The following is an 18,346-nucleotide window of genomic DNA, read 5'->3' on the forward strand; positions in this document are numbered from 1 at the left end:
GAAAGTGCAGGAGGGACAGGTGAAGTAGCCATGGTGCTAACGAGTCGGCTACAAGCTAAGCTAAGCTAGCAAAACAGTAAAGACAGTGAGTGAATAAAGTGAGTTAATCAACAGAAAATGTGCTTTGAATGATGCACGTCAAGATCACGCTATGAAATAAGGTGTTGTTGATGTTGTTGTTTTTTTAATTAAACTGACTACACCGATTAGGTTCATAAAACCACCACTGTGTGTTGGAACAGGAAGTGCTGACCATACAGACACACACAGCCCAGGCTCAGGTAGGGTGCAGGAAACAGGGGTGTAGAAAGACCTGCCTGCTCCCCACCCTGCTTGTCTGTGTTAAACATGCCCTACAGGGTTGCGTTGGTGGACGTGAGCGTATGAGGTGTGAATAATGAGTATGATTGCATGAAACCTAGAGTGCTATTACAAATTAGGGGACAGTTGCAACATAAGCACTTGACAGCTTGTCAACAGTCTGCCCCCCAATGTATAAGGTGCATGTAAAATTGAGCCCCAGCCACCAACCTCTGGGTAATGCACCTGTCCCCCAGGGTCCTGTATGTGGAGGTCTGTAAATACTACTTTATAATTAAAAAGGAGGGACGGGTGGCTGCACAGCACAGCCAGCAAAGCCAAAGGCCTTCCAACTGTGGCCTGTGTGGCACCCCACCCAAGACCCTACGTGTGTCAGAGGAAGCGGGCGGGGGTTGGGAATGCTTAAGTCTGGCAGCACTGATGCCAGCTATGTTGCAACCCGTGTCAGCAGTTAGGTGAAAGGCAACCTTGGGATTACTCATTAGCTAAATGCCAGTGACAAATAAAGATTGTGGGGCACAGTGCAAGGGGTGTTTTCCAGCTGCACACAGAATATTATAAAGTGGAGTCTGAGCTCAAAAAGACATTTTAAGGACATGTTTGTGTCCCTGCAGTTTGTAAATCCAGCCAACAAAGGGTGTGTCCCAATTCAGGTACAGCTAGACCAGTAGATATTCTTAGTGTGCAGGCTGTGATCAGCTGACCTGCTGCTCTCTGTGCATGTACACACCTGGATTCATCCAGATGTGAGCAGATGTTCCCTGAGCTGTCCTGGCTGATTCCATCCTCTACACTGACACTGTTGATGCTGTCTTTATATCAGCTAACTGTGACCATGAGCCCACAGCCACTGTGCACCAGTCACACACTGGTCTTTACTGTAAACCAATCACAGTGCAGCAAACTCACCTGTATATCCTGCGCTGACCTGCAGAGGATTCTCATGCAGTCTTTCAATAACACAGTCAGTCTGTCTCAGTTCGTTTCAGTCCGTCCTTTAACACTAAGCTCTCTCCTTCTTTATCATCTGTCTCCATCTCTGTCTTTTCTCTCCCTATTAGATCAGCAGCCGGACTTTAGCTGCAGCACACTGTGAGACAAACTGCACACACACACTTTGTGTGTTTGCTGATGTTTGTTCAGCTCATAGAAATGTGTTTGTGTAAACATCTAGGGAGTAAAAGTAAAAAGTGGTCAGAAAAAAAGCACTGAATCACAGATACCTGAAAATTGTACTTTAGTACAGTCCAGAAGTATTTGTACTTTGTTACTTGGCAGCTCTGCAGGTTAGCTGTATACTTTGAGGTCTAGCCTATCTCGAGGTTCATGGCAGGGTGGTGGCTGAAGAATAAACTTTTAAAAATATGTACTCCAACATAACCAAGGGTCATATATATGAGAAACAGAGAAAAGTGCGTTACGTTTACAGGGTTGAGGGATTAAAGTGCTGGAAAAGCAATTAAAAAGCACAGTATTTCCTCCCATTCCCTGCACAACATGAAGGTAACACTCTGCATGGCTTCAGTAAAAAAAGACAGAGGTCAGGGGTCACTGCCCCAGAGATACACGAGTATTTCTGTATGCTTTGCATCCGGTTTAATCAGAACAGTTTTTCAGTATTATTTATTATGCTGTTAAGCATGTTATGAAGCGTTTATAATATCTAACATTTTACAAGCAGCCGTAGGCGTGTTTGTTTTCCCCACCCTCACAGCCTGCTGCCCACAGACGAAGGTTCTTGTAACAGCTGGTGAGCACTAGAGGGCGCCAGAGCTCCAGCTCCAGACGCGAGGTGAACCCGTGAGCTCAGAACTGCTTCCTCTAATGACACAGGCTCAGAGGTTATCCTCCTCCTCCCCATCATCATCACCGTGGACCACCATGTCTGCTGACACACTCACACATTTCTTTTTAAACAGCGTACATTTGAAAACCAGAAGAGCCCACAGTGAGTTACACAAACATGTTTTTGAACTCATTTTGAGAAAAATGTTTAATCTGGTTTTCTAAATTAAGCTTAATTCATCCCAACGAAGCGAGAGTGCAGTGAAAATGTGACAAACAGGAGAAACAAAAATATCACTTTGTGTCAAACTGCAAACGTTACATGTGCGTTTGATTGGCTTACAGGTTTTATCGATTTATGTCGTGTGATTATCGTCCTGTGGGACCTCAGGGTCCTGCGTTGGTGAGCCAGTGTTTTTGGTTTTGTACTTTTTCTTTTGATTTTATTACAAAGTATGACTGTCTGTTTTGGTTCTGTCCTAGTATTTCAGCTTCCTGGTTTGGCAGTACTTCCTGAGTTCTAGTTTTTAGGTTTTGTTATTTGGTCTCCTGGTGTTTATTCTGTGCTCCCTCTTCTCTGTGTTCCCTCTGTCTGTCTATGATGTTATTCTGTCTGCTCATGAGTCTGCGTCTGTTAAGTTCTGTGTCTCGTCTGGATCTCTCTGTCTGTCGTGTACTTCGTGTTTTACTTTGTAGGTCTGTGCCTTATGTCTGTGCGTTCAGCTTTGTGCTCTCCCTGGCTCGTCAGCCGTGTCTCCCAGCTGTTTCCTCTTAGCTCCGTCCACCTCTTGTATTTAATGGCTGTGTCCCAATTCAGGGTCTGCAGCCTTACAGGCCGCATTTTAAGGCCGATTACGTCACAGCAATGTGACGAAGGCTGTCCCAATTCAAATAATTTTTTTTCAGTACATTGTGTTGTGCATTGTGATTGTTGTAGACCATTGTCCATCAACCTAGTACAGTGTCTGTACAGCAGCGGCCCCCAACAGGGCCACGGACCAGTACTGGTCAGCCGAGTCGGTTTCCCTGGGTCTTTTCCCGTGTCGTCGTCGTGTGTCTTATTTTGAAAGAACTATTTAAGATAAGAGATAAGATAAGAGATAAGATAAGATAGAACTTTATTAATCCCTCGGGTGGGTTCCTCTGGGAAATTCGATTTCCAAAAAAGCACAGCAACGACCGAAGTTACAGAGTTACAGAATATTATATATATACACACACACACATATATATAATACAGAGACAATATAAATAAAATATACGAAGGGGATAAATAGAATAAATAGGAATAAAAAAATAAAAATACAAGTGAATTGCACATTTCAAGTATTGAGTCTATTGCACTGTTGACTATTTACAAAGTATTGCACAGTGAGGTGAAGAGGCACTACAGCTTAGTTGTTCCCCCCTCCTTTGTCCTCCTGTTTCCCCTCCCTCTCCCCTCCAGAGAGGAGTTAAACAGTCTGATGGCGTGTGGGACAAAGGAGTTTTTAAGTCTGTTAGTTCTTGTCTTGGGGAGAAGCAACCTGTCACTGAACAGACTCTTCTGATTGTTTATGGCCGTGTGCAGAGGATGCCCAGCATTGTCCATAATGTCCATCAGTTTCTTTAATGTCCTTTTCTCTGCCACTGTCACCAGAGTGTCCAGCTTCATGCCGACCACAGAGCCAGCCCTCCTGATCAGTTTCTCCAGCCTGGATGAGTCCTTCTTTGCTGTGCTGCTCCCCCAGCACACCACAGCATAGAAAAGTACTCCAGCAACCACCGACTGGTAAAACATCCTCAGGAGCTTCCTGCAGATGTTAAAAGACCTCAGCCTCCTGAGGAAGTACAGTCGGCTTTGGGCTTTTTTATACAGGTGCTCTGTGTTGCATGACCAGTCCAGTTTATTGTCCACCCACAGCCCGAGGTACTTGTACTTGTTGACCAGCACAGCACAGAATGAGTTTAGCTTGTCGAATTTATATAAATCTGCCCACGAAACGTTCTGCACGGTTTTATAATACTGGACTTATGTTTCTATGATGGGTTGAACTTTACAAGAGTTTAAACAAAAGAGAAAAGTGTGAAAATGTTCATGCTTATCTGAGGAAACTGTATAAAGCATGTAGTGAGCGCAAGGGCGTAGATTTGGTTGTGGCGTTGGTGGGGACGGATGATTCAACCACCGAACCTGCCCTGTTTCTGTTTTCCCCCTTTTTGTCTTTGCTTCTTTAAAAAAAAGGAGAAATATATTACCCTACATATGCTATTCTACCTGCTTTTAAACCATTTAAAATTACAATTCATAGTTTTATATGTGAATTATATAATGTTAAATTACTATTAAACAAATGAATAAGTATTTTAGGCTTTAGTTTACTTCAGCCATATTCCATATATATCAGGTATCATACAAAAATAAAAATAGCTTCAAATACAGTCATGACAATAAAAGAATATGACTTTAAGGACTTAACAACATTACTTCAGTTATAGTACACCTACATGTCTTATACATAAGGGAACACTCAGTTACCTGCTGGTTTTTGTCCATAAAACTACTCGTCTAAGATTAACACAGAGTAAAAGATCTCTCAGGAACATTATGCAACAGTTTAGGCACTATTGCCCCGATCAAGTCAGTGAGCTGGGATCTTTTATTCTAAACATGAACTACTGTTACAGCTACTGGTGTCCCACACAACAACTCAACGTCCACTATGTTTAGGAGCCAAACACATGCTTGCTCCTCTTGTTAACTGAGATAAACTGCTGGCATATTGGTTTTCCATCTATACTGTCCAGTCTCTCCTGGTGGACCTTAGCCCTGTTTTTAGTCTTCTGAGAGCACTGAAGCTTCTTTCATCCTCAGTACCTGTGTTTTATCCTCAGATTAAAATTATTATTCTGTGCTTGATGTGCCTGGCCCTGGCTCCTCCCCTCTGACTGCACTAGGACATACTGCCACCTGATAAAATAACACATATAAAAAGTGAGACATGTCACTTAAGATTCTTTGTCAAATATACACTAATGAATCAATTTACATCAGCCTAACAATTGTCATGATAATAAATTCTAGTTAATCTATAGCACCAAATCATCAGTCAGTGACCTGTGACCAATGTTCCCTCTAATGTTTCATGTGTGTGAGCGAACACACTAACTCCCAGAGCGTCCCTCGGACCACTGTGAGCAACAGCAGACGTGAGCACTGTGGTCACGCTGGCATCGAATCCATCCAAGCTACATGTTTATTAAAATAATCAGATTACAACATTTACATTTCTGTTAGACGACTTTTAATTAACTGCTTCAGCCCACTGACAATGAAAATGTAAAAAAATCTTGTTCATGACCTGCAGCATGTTAACACTACTGGAAGGAAAAATAACTTCAACTCCAATTTTGAAAACACAACTTTCTTTTTTTTTCATAAAGCTCTGACTGTATGATGAGTCTGTGGTCTGGGAGAGAGTCTGTAACTCTGTCTGCAACATACAGCATATAATGACCAATGCTGGGCAATTAATTATATAGTTACTTCTTCAAAAAAGTAACTGAGTTTTGCAAACAAAGTTTTTTGCAGCTGTTTACCTAAAAATGCAGCCAAGGTGTTTTTTAAATAAACATTTCAAACTATTTACAGAACAATCAGCTGTTCTGCATCAAATCTGATGCCACACAAATTATTTGTGCCACTCCAAAAAATAATTTCTGTCCACTATGAGATGAAGGAGAACAACAGCCTGATACCTGCAGGCCTGACAGCAGCAGATGTGTCACTGCTGTAAGTGTTACAGCAGTGATACATCTGCTGTTGTGTGTAACCCAGTGAATGTAATTACATGTATGTAAATACCAAAAATAACTCCTTGCAGCATGTTTGAGGTTTTTCTTTTCTTTTCTTTTAAAAAAAAAAATCGGGTTAATTTGATTGGCTGTGCTACAGCTCACGCACACATACGTACGGAGTGTGGTTGGAATTAATGGTGCAAACTTTCTATATAATATGTGTGTTAAATTTTATATTTGGGGTGAAATATCAAGTCTCTTCAAGTAAACCGTTTCAAGTCCAATTCAAGTCCCAGGTCACTGCTGTAAAAGTCCAAGTCAAGTCACAGTCTTAGAACATTTTTTCAAGTCAAGTCTAAAGTCATAAAATGAATGACTCGAGTCCAAGTCATGTGACTCGAGTCCGAGTCATGTGACTCGAGTCCACACCTCCGCTAATGGCTACCAAAGATTTTTAAAGTTAAGGAAAAGTATTTCTGTAAATGTAGGTTTCAGTCGGACACACGGATCCGTTTGTGTCATCACATCCTGATTTTGAAAGTAAGATGATAAATGAATGGCATGCTGCCTTCAGAATACCTGATCTGTAACTCACGCACCATCCTTGGATGTCATCGCAGCTTTTCAGTTTTCCTTCCACCACACCTGCCAGAAAGAAGAACATCAGCGTCGGCGATCGACCGGCAGGTCAAGTATCTGTGTGTCCCTGCGTGTTAGTCACAGTGTCCTGGCATATTGTGTGGGCAGGTTGTCTCTTAAAAGTCTAACAGGGACAAAGTCTGTTCATTAGCTGTGGTGCATTTATCTAAAGCAGCAGCGCTACTGCACAGGGAGAAGTCCACTAAACTACATTTAAACGTGTATTACTCGTACAGCTGCTCTTATTGTTCTGTATTTCTTCATATATTCTTCATATATTTCTATATTGTGTATTTAGAATAGAATAGAATAGAATAGAATAGAATAGAATAGAATAGAATAGAATAGAATAGAAAACTTTATTTGTCAATTTCTTCAAATGTACTTGCCATAGAAAGGAATTGAAATTACGTTTCACACTGTCCCATGCGTAGACATTGACAACAATAAAGTGCAGATGCACAACAAAAACAGCCCTAACAATAAGGTAATATTAAATAGGTAACAGGATAGACAAGACTGACAAGATTTTGTTCTACAGTTATTTTATTTTTAACTTTAATTTTGATATTTTATTTTATTCTTTCCTCGTTAAATTTACCCTTTATTTTAATTTTCATATTTATTTCCTATCCTATTCTTAGTCTTTTATTTTAGGTCACGAGCAGTTGTGTAAGCATTTCACTGCATATCGTACTGTGTATGACTGTGTATGACTGTGTATGTGACAAATAAAATGTGAGTTTGTGAAACTGTGCTTAGTGAGCCCGTGACACAAACCCGTTCAGCTTCCACTCTACTGAACCCGTGAAGAGGCACAAGGATGAAGGCCAGCTTGGTTTTTGCTCTCATGGTGTCGGATCTCAGATTGCTTCTTCTCTTTGTGGTCCTGTGGATGGACGCTTTAAAAACCTCATGTGGAGCTGCAGGGCCAATCAGGCTCCTACGACTGATGCGTGTCACGTGCTTTACATGGTGGAAATGTGAGTCTGTGCTCAAAGGCAGGGTGCATCCTGGACAGGCCACCAGTCTATCACATAGAGACCAACAACTATTTGCACTCACATTAACACCTTTGGGTAAATCACAGTCAGCTGTTGCTCTAATAGGTGCATGCCTTTAACTGAGGAGGAACCCCTTGCAAACTTGGCCAGATTGTGGATTTGAACCCAGGACCTTCTTCTCTGAGGGAACAGTGCGAACCACCACCACGCCACTGAGCTGCCAAACTTAACAAAAGCAGGAACTCTATGCTTGATGCAGAATTTTCTTCATGTTTCTTTCCAGGTTAAACCACAATCGACAGCCACAGCATACACGTGGTGTGTGTGTGGTTGTCTGCCTCTTATAACCCCAGCGATTGTCCTGTGGTTTGAAATCTCGTGTGATCTTGTGAATTTCGTGAGTGCAGGCAACTAACTGCTCTTCCTAGACTGTATCAGGTCATCTGAAGAAGAACAAACTAAGTTGTTGAATCTCATCCATCATGATTTAATTGGATTCACCATAGAAACATGAAACTATTTTGCTCAAGTTAGACTTTTGTAAATGTAACAACCACCCTATTTCCTTTTTTTTGAGTGTACCTGTCTCTTCTGGGTTATGCCCCCCAGGACTGGATGTATTGGAAGTTGTTGTAAATCTGTTTTTGTGGAACGTTATGTAATATGAACACAATATGAACGCTTCTCTGGTTCAGAGTAACTTGCTGTTTGTTTGCTGAGTGCAAACACTGAGAGGACAGAAGATGTTTGTACTCTTGTATAAATATACAAGTATGTGATAACAGCTTCAAGTGTGCAGATCTTTATCATCTATCCAAGAACCCCCCCGGTGCCATTGAGACGAGCAGCAGGGTGACTGTAGCAGTTTAGTGGTTGACATGCAGGCTGAAGGGTCACGTACCAGCAGCTTGGACAGACGTGTTCAGGAAACTGGACTTTCATTATTAGTTATTCTGACTCAGAATAAAGCAACACCCCCTCCCCTCCATTTAAATTTCTTATTCAGCCTGAATTAATCCTAATTAAAGCTTTAAATCCTCATGTGATAACACAGCAGCAGAAACAAGAGCAATTTTCCTCCAGTAAATAATCAGTGAGAGCGTGCACAGTGTGACAGGAAGGAGCAATTCCATCAATATTATCAGCGAGGAAAGGCTGAATGTGTGACTGTGGCTCCCCCGCTGTGCTGATGGCAAATTAAAGTGCATTTAATGGAATAATTAAAGCGTAATCATACCCTCAAACCCCCCCTCCCGACCAAGGGGTAATGTCCTCTGCCATGACCTCACTGCAGGAAGCTTCGACCTTCCTGCTGAGCTGGAGCTGCATGTTGCCCTCATGCCTGGGCGAGCTTCTTCCCACAGTCCAAAGGGTGGGGGTCATGGTCACAGTGGTCGCCATAGTGACATAGTAGGTGTTTGTGATGGATGTAATTGATGTGCATGAAAGTGATGAAGATGATAAGAACAGATTGCTTCCTCTGACTGCTTGTTGTGATGTTCGGATGTTAACCCGGCGGCCTCACAGAGTTCCTCACACCCACGTATGGTCCTGGACTGTGGACCAGTCGACCCCGAGATGCTGCTGAAGCCTTCTGTGAGACACACACGCTGGATTATTGTAGTGTCTTGACCTGACAATGTAAAGCCCCAGAGTGAGTTGAGTGGACCAGTCGCTCCCAAAGAGCAAGAAGAGCAGAGTCTCACATGATCATGATGCTGCTCGGTCCCTGAACCATCCCCACATGCCTGCATCAGCTGCAGAAGACCTGTCCAACAAGGTTGAGGAAGGAATGTGAGTTTGACACCTGATTCTATACCAGGTACATATAAGTTAGGTTTTGGATTGAGTGGTGTGTTTATGAAATGGTGCGGGTCTCGAGAGCCGCACATTTATCAGCAGTAGGCTTGGGGCTTTGTTGGTACTTACAGCTAGTGCTGCAGTGTCACTGGATGTGTGTAGACATACATGGTAGTGGACGTAGTATCCTCCACATACACCTGTGTACTACAGCACCTTAGTGTTCACCCCATCATATGATATGGTATGCCAAAACATAATCTTAGTTTGTAGCACAACATTTAACATCCGTCCATCCTCAGCGAGCCGTACTATTGCAACATGGACAAGTGTTCTTGCGACTGCACTGAGCTCTCAATGCATCTGCATGTCCCAGACATCCTGGTGATCCTAGACTAGACAGAGCCGATGTGTCGAACAACATCCTCACCACTCCTCCAAAGTGAGATGCACTCTTAGAATAAAACACAATAGTCTTTTATTGTCATTGTACATGTGTAACAAAATTGTGGCTATGTCATACACAGTGTAGGGACCAGCGCGTTATTAAGTAACACGTTATTATTGTGGTAACGAGCACGGTAACTAGTTACTATGCCAAAACAAGGAACGCGTTACTCGTTACTGGGATTTAGATAGACGCGTCACTCGTTACTGGGATTTAGATAGACGCGTCACTCGTTACTGGGATTTAGATAGACGCGTTACTCGTTACTGGGATTTAGATAGACGCGTCACTCGTTACTGGGATTTAGATAGACGCGTCACTCGTTACTGGGATTTAGATAGACGCGTCACTCGTTACTGGGATTTAGATAGACGCGTCACTCGTTACTGGGATTTAGATAGGCTCGTTACTCGTTACTGGGATTTAGATAGGCTCGTTACTCGTTACTGGGATTTAGATAGACGCGTCACTCGTTACTGGGATTTAGATAGACGCGTCACTCGTTACTGGGATTTAGATAGACGCGTCACTCGTTACTGGGATTTAGATAGACGCGTAACTCGTTACTGGGATTTAGATAGACGCGTCACTCGTTACTGGGATTTAGATAGCGTTACTCGTTACTGGGATTTAGATAGACGCGTCACTCGTTACTGGGATTTAGATAGACGCGTCACTCGTTACTGGGATTTAGATAGACGCGTCACTCGTTACTGGGATTTAGATAGACGCGTCACTCGTTACTGGGATTTAGATAGACGCGTCACTCGTTACTGGGATTTAGATAGAGCTCGTTACTCGTTACTGGGATTTAGATAGACGCGTCACTCGTTACTGGGATTTAGATAGACGCGTCACTCGTTACTGGGATTTAGATAGACTCGTTACTCGTTACTGGGATTTAGATAGACTCGTACTCGTTACTGGGATTTAGATAGACGCGTCACTCGTTACTGGGATTTAGATAGACGCGTCACTCGTTACTGGGATTTAGATAGACGCGTCACTCGTTACTGGGATTTAGATAGACGCGTTACTCGTTACTGGGATTTAGATAGACGCGTCACTCGTTACTGGGATTTAGATAGACGCGTCACTCGTTACTGGGATTTAGATAGGCTCGTTACTCGTTACTGGGATTTAGATAGGCTCGTTACTCGTTACTGGGATTTAGATAGACTCGTTACTCGTTACTGGGATTTAGATAGACGCGTCACTCGTTACTGGGATTTAGATAGACGCGTACTCGTTACTGGATTTAGATAGACGCAGTCACTCGTTATAAAATCAGGAACGCGTTAGTCGTTACTGGGATTTAGATAGGCTCGTTACTCGTTACTTTGTGTGGTGGCATCGCAGAGCTTCCACAGATTCAGTAACATTAGCAAGTGGTGGAGGCCAGCAGGTGGGTGAGGGAAAGGGGAGGCAAGAGGAGCAGAGACCCGAGGCAGCCGCCAGTCCGAGTATCAGGTGAACTGAACTTCAGGTAAGACTTTATGACCTGCAGTCTCTCTGGGTCAGATATGAACCAAGTTTAGGTGGAGTTTATTTTTGTTGTGCTGACTTTTTTCGTACTGTGTGCTAGCTAGCATGACGGAGTTTCTATACAGCTGGGTGGGTGCTATGTTTCGGATGTTGAACTTTATTTTTGTTTATTTTGTTCTTTCACTGAGTTGCAGTAGAAACGGCCCTGAAATGCCACAGCGAGACCTCCTCCACAACCAGATCCCCGAGGCTGGCTGATGAAGGAATAGCCGTTTGGGCACATTTCAATGAGGGACGACTAGTCCAAGTCCCGCTGCCAGGTCTCAGGCAGAAATAAGAAGTCCAGTTTTTTAGAAGATATAAAATCGTTAAGCACGAATGATTTATTAGTCAATGATTGGGCATTAAAAAGCGCCATGTTCAGCGGGGTGGAAGCATCATTTTTAGCAGAGGCTCGAGTTAAAGGATGTAAAAACTCAGAGTTTGAGCCTTCACGCTCGTAGATTCCACTCACCGAGGGGATGAAGTGCCAGTCAGCAGGAGAGTCTGGATGAACCGTCCTGAGGCAGCACGGTCTCAGAGAGCCGGGCCCTGCGTATCCAAGCAGGGATGTGGAAAACAAATTCCCCTCCACGGAGCTGTTCTGAGCAAATGTAACAAAGCACGCTTGACATCGCTTTCCAGTCCGCCGCCAGAAAAGCCTAAGCTTCACCTGGATGTCAATGGCAGTCAGGGACCAGTTGATCAAATCCATAATTCCTCTTTTAGGTTTTAGAGAACAGACTGTGAGATTCTTCCAGGGTAGAGGGAGAGAAGTAGACAAGACTAGACAGAGGCTACGTCCACACTGATGCGTTTTTGTTTGAACGCGCATCGTTTTCTCTCCGTTATGGCCTCCCGTCCACACTGAGACGGCGTTTTTCCCAAGGAAAACGCAGTGTTTTGAAAACGTTCTCGAAAACCCATACATTTCAAAACGGAGTTGCCCCGTCACAGTGTGGACACTCGAAAACGCAGACTTTCTAAAACGATGATGCATTTTAGTCATGTGATGCAGTCATGTGACCAATTAAACAAAGACAGCGGAGGACGTTATACAGCAGCTGTTTTGTTTGCTCAATTTTGACAGCCCTGAAAAAGATTAATATCAGTTTGTACATGCTCCACGGTCCTTTTGTGCAGGACTGGAACGTAAGCGTTTTCAGCTGTTTCAATGTGGACGCACAACTCTGTGAGAACGACTGAAAACACTAGCGTGGACACGGAGCGTTTTCAGATGAAAACAGTTTTCAAATCTATCTGGGCTGGTGTGGATGGAGACAAAGACATGAGAAAGCCAAGCAGGAAAGATAAGGGAAGGGAGAGGGAGAAAGTGCGACCGCCTTCGTCAAGAGCCAGAGACGAAGTTGAGGTGGTTCAGGCATCTCATAAGGATGCATCCTGGGTGAGGTGTTCCGGGCATGTCCCACCGGGAGGAGGCCCCGGGGCAGACCCAGGACACGCTGGAGAGATTATATCTGGGCCTGGGCCTGGGAACGCCTTGGTGTTCCCCCGGATAAGCTGGAGGAGATGGCTGGGGAGAGGGAGGTCTGGGCTTCTCTGCTTGGGCTGCTGCCCCCACGAGGCGGCCCCGGATAATCGGAAGAAGATGCATGGATGGATGATAAAAGGAAAAGGATAATCTTGTCACAAAATCCCAACACAAAGATGTCTCAGTAGCTCTCTGTGGAGATCACACAGTGTCAACCGCTGATGACGAGATGCTGGGAGGAAGATGAGTGGTGCAGCTGGAAACCTGTGGTTTTAACTAGCGCCTATACACAGACACACACTGAATGTCACTGTTCACTGTGTGTGAATTTGTGGTCAGAAACCGCTGGCATCCTCTCGACTATTTTCAGGACTGGTTGTCATGGGAACAGGATTGATATAAAAGTCACCAGGTTGTGGTGATTTTGCATGTGTGCGTGCGTGTGGACGGTAAACACACACTCCTACGTTATGGGTGAGGGCCTGATGTCATCTCACTGCTTCAACACGATGGCGGTGCGGCGGGCAGACGATGACATCACAGAGGTCGTGTCACAGAGAAGGAGGAATTCAGCGCGTTTGTTTCTTTATCAGTGGATACTGGGTGTAGTTCACTGGTTTGTTGGGCACGCTGTAGCATGCTGTACTCTGTCATCCACCCGTCGACCATCTGTCAGCCTCCATGCATGATGACTCACACACACACATGCAGATTATGGAAATACAGGCTAATATTAGCTCTCCATATGAGCGTCCACAGGGCGATGATGAAGCAGCATCTTCTTCCTCCAGTCGCTCTGTTTGTCCTGCAGGTTTTAAACTGAGACGTGTCAGTGAAACCCAAGCAGTCGGTGAGGAGGCATCACAAACACAAAACATCTGAACAACGCGTCACGTTTGTGTTCTGAAAACACACGAAGCCGTCTCCATTGATTATCGAATAAGTCTGTGTGTGGCGCTCTTTACTTTGACAGTTATAAAGAAGGAAACGATCGACCGTGTCGACATAGCGAGTGAAAACTGAAGAACTGAACAGGAGCTCATCATTAAAGCGCCGCCAGCTGCTAACAGCAACACCAACAACCGATCCGGTGCAGTGTTAGTTTAATATTAATCTGCTGTCCTCGATTGGGTTTTTATTTATTTATGGCCACATGTCAAAGTCCAACCCTTCATTTTAATCAGGAACACCTTTCATCTCATTTATATCTGCAGACTTTGTGGGTATAATGGGAACGTGTGGTTGCTTTTAGGGAACATGTTGAATAGTTTCACTGCTGCTGATGATGAAGGGAGCTCGTCTATAGGAGGACGGTTCTCCCTCTGACTTTGTGACGTGCTTCATTTGAAGGTAGCACGATGTTTATGCTTTTTAACTCCAAGAGGCTCCTTCAGTCTTAAAAGCTCATGGGGACGGGTCACCTACGTCCACAGTAAACCACCATCACTCAACAGAACCAGTGACACCAAATATAAGTCACCTATCATTTTTGAGGTCCCTGGGCAGGTGATTCAGCTGCCGCTCGTACCTTGACCTTAACAACTCACATGTCAAAAGACCGGGCCATGTCAAAAGACTCGACAAAGAGTCCGCCATCAGCCCTTAGAGCCAGAGAAGCCTGTTGGATGAGAGGGAAGTACTTAAACCCTGAGAGCGAGGGCTCCTGCATCTGGATCCCAGCTGCAACATTTAAGCAAAATCAAGCCAAAGAAAGAGAAGGAAATCAGTTTAGGTCCAATAGTTTTATTTCTTTACAAAACGAGAGCGCAGACTCGTGAAGAGCTCAGACAGAAGGCAGAAAGATTAGTCTACACTTCACTTTAGTCACAACAACTTTCAGCCACGTAGAAAATATAGAGGAGCTCTGTTCACGCACTGAAACACACCATCGGCACGTCACCTGCACCGTAAAAAAATAAGAGCAGATAAAAACACAGCTGAGAGACAAAAGTTTAAGCTTCACTGTGCTGCGCGATCAAAGACGCAGAAACGTCTTTGTGTCATTTGTGTTTTCCTTACACTGAAACGGGAAATGTTTTATTTTGAAAATCACGTACCATTAAATGAAAACTACATAGCGAAGCATTCAATCACACCGCCCTGCATTAAGTAATCAGATTTCTGCTGTTTTCATTGACATCACCAGATTCAGTAACGCTGAGGTCAAAATGACCCAAAATATTCATTTTTCTCACAAAATAAACAAAAGAACGGTTAAAGAAACATGCGCTCGTTCTTTTTATTTATTAAGTTACTGTGAGCAGTGACAGTTTCTAACTTCGTGTTTGTAGTAGGTATGACTGTGCAAAGACAATATAGAGTTATGTTCTCGAAAATGCAAACAGTTTTGATCAGAAATTTGTGTCGGTTGTGTTTCAGCTCCTCCCACCGTACGGTGACACAACCCCCACCCATCTGCATCGTACTCACAACCCGTTGCACCCTAAAGACTGTCAACATCAACACGACCTCCGTCACCAAAGAGCGTTTCAGGAGCCTCACCCCAGAAACTGACTGCCAACCTCAGACCGAGTCATTTAACTCAGGCGGGAAGACTTGAAGAAGGCGGGTCTTCAGAGGCCTCGTCGCCTGACTGCTATAACCCCATCAGACTACGCTCTCTGAGCGAAAATTGGATAACATCTTGGAGAAGCTCACGGCTCTCCAACGGGAGATTGAGAGGCCAGTGGCGGACATTTAGATCAACTGTGAAATTGACACGCAGTTGTTCACACTAAAGGAAACCACCATCATTTCATGCGGCTACCATATCGGCGCCAGCTGTGGTCTCAAGGCTGGAGCTGAACATAACAAATTCTCACCCTGATAACAGACGTGTTCAGGCTGTTCCTTCCCATCCTACACACCCCCCATCCTGGATTCAAACGCCTTCGAACGCTTATCCGCGGCTACTACCGCTCACCTCTCACCCCCTTACCCACCCTCGCTGCTTCTCATGTGTTTATGGTGTTGTGTTGTGGAGATGGTTATGCTCTCTGTGCAGAGGAAGGTTGCTGACCAGTATAGTAGAGGTCTTTTTTCCCTCCTCCACTTCCCATTGTCAGCAACCACTTCCCCTCACCATAACCACCAACAGTCACTGATACGTGATTTAGTTTTGGACCCGTATCCAGAAGCAGCCGTCACCAAAGAAACTCTCCCTCCGTACCACAGTCCTCCACACGCCCGTCAAACCGATGGTCGGGTCACCCAGTGTCACGTCACAGTGACAAAGTAAACCTTTCCCCCAAATCTCTGATGTTTTGTTGCTGTGTGGACGGAGGGAAGCACCCACAGATCCAACGAAACACCGAGCTCATGTTCACAGCTGCCAAAATGTGATGGAGCTTTGTTTGAAATCAGCGAACCTCAGGCGAGCGAACGGTGTCAGATTCATACAGCACGTTTCTGCACGTGTGTGTGTGTTTTTAACTCTGGTAAATTGTTCCTTTTCCCAGTTTTCATGTCCCAACATGTAAAAACAGCAGAAATGATTTTCAGACTTTACGACTCGTTTGTTTCCGAGTGCAGAGAGAACAAAAGCAGCTCACGTGTCCATGAAGCGCCAAGTTTTTATCAAAACTAAGAACTTTGCATTAATAAAACACAACATTCATGTCCAGACTGAGAAACAATCACCTGTTTGTTGGACTTTAAAAGGTTCACGCTGTCACCAGGTAAAGGAACACTGCAGAGAGAAGGACACGTGATTCGTACATCTACACGCCAGCGATCGCTCAGCTGTTTCTGTGACACGTTGTCAAAGCCACGACACAGAGCATAGAAAACATCATTTTTTGTGAAAGATTTAAAAACTGCATTTAAAAGGAGAGACTTCACAGTTTCAGGGCATTTCCACAGGAGCTGCATAAAGGGAAAATCCACCAGTGCTTCCTGCGTGGGTCCTTAGGCCACTCTACAGTGGGTCCGTCCCACTGTGGTGGTTCAGTCGTTTGTGTGTCTGTTTAACGCTCCTGCCTCTTTGGCACAAGTCGTGTTTTTTCCTCTGTGTGGTTGTTTCACTCAAACTCTCACAGTGAGAACCATTCACCACCTCTGGACCTCGTCACGTTCTTCACGTTACGAGACGGTGCTGCAGAAATTCACCGGCTCTAACTGGTTAAAATGAACTATATGTATGCATCACTTATATAGTTCAGCAGCTCCGTCAGCTTCCACCAGTATGAGGTTGAAGTCCTCAACAGTTTCCTCTGAAACGCAGCGAGGAGCCGCTCACAGGAGCACCACGATCCACACACCGAGTTTTGGGGATGGTTTGAACATAATGGCGGTCTGCTACCGAGAGTCCGCCAGGTGGCCGTAACAACAAAGATCTCTGATTGCTGTAATTAAGCGTCCAGTGGGCGGGAAAGGCGAGCCAGGTGCTGGGCGGCTGTTTATGGGCTGTCCTCCTGGAGGAACCTAACAAAGCTAACCCAACTAAGTAACACAAGCAGGTTCTATTTGTGCGTTTGCAGACGTTTTTCTGTCGCTACACGGCTCTAATGTGAGTGAGCAACGATGCTTTCACTTCTCTCACTCAGGTTAAGGAGTCGAGCGAGTTCTTGTCTCATCGCTTCATCGCTGGATTGGTGCATCCTACATATAACCTGTAAGACATTCGTATGACTAGCAGCATACATGTTCTGATCGGACGCGCAGTAATACTGTGAATATTACTCGACTTAATCCAGCAGAACTAAGAATCTGAAATTCAGGTTGATCATCGTTCTGATGCTGCAAAGCTGAACCGACACGCTTTGCAAATGTACGACTAGAAATGTGTATTTTCACAATATCTGAGTGGTTTTCTGTCTCTTTGCAGCTTTTTTGTCTGTTTCTGGTCATTTCACGTCACTCCCACAGTCAGTGGACTTCTTTTTGCCCCCCTCCCAGTGCTCAGTGCACCCACCCAGGACTCTGTGTGGATTTTCCCTTTAAATACAGCATGAACAAACTAAGAGTTTGGGTGAAGCAGCAGCTCGAGGGCAACGATGAGCTCAGACGTCGCTGCTTTCCCAAAGTCTGAAACACAGAAAGAAAGACACGACAGTAGAACAGACGTCCCGACTCCCTTAAAGGGTAAAAAACAGCAGCGACAGAGCTGCTGGAGTTTCTAATCCTATGTAAACAGACTTGGTGTAAGGCAAGGAGGAAGAGTAGGATACAGTTAGACAGAGACGAGGGAGAGGAGGAGGAAGAGCAGATGGTTGAAAACGATTAAAGGGCTCAGACAGTCAGACGAGTTCTTTTCGACCAAATAAAGAAAACCAACGGCTCTGCTAAAGTACGGAGGCTCAGGGGCGCCATTTTCAGTCCATCATCAGTGTTTTTAAACTGGAATTTATTTTCCTTTGTTACACAGGAAAATCCTGCTTTGAATAATTATTTCCTAGAAGTGGATCATCCAAAGTTTAACATGTTTTTATTGTGTAAAATAAACACACAATGTTTAGATCAATAATTCAAGGTTTTTGTGACTTTACCTTACAAAAATGCAAAATGCATGTTTCATTTGAAAGCTGTTGAATTTTTTATTAAAACATTAAAAAAGAA

This window comes from Haplochromis burtoni, unplaced genomic scaffold (genome assembly GCF_018398535.1).
Source record: "Haplochromis burtoni strain Fernald_Lab_line unplaced genomic scaffold, NCSU_Asbu1 Contig_472, whole genome shotgun sequence".
Classification (NCBI taxonomy): Eukaryota; Metazoa; Chordata; class Actinopteri; order Cichliformes; family Cichlidae; genus Haplochromis; species Haplochromis burtoni.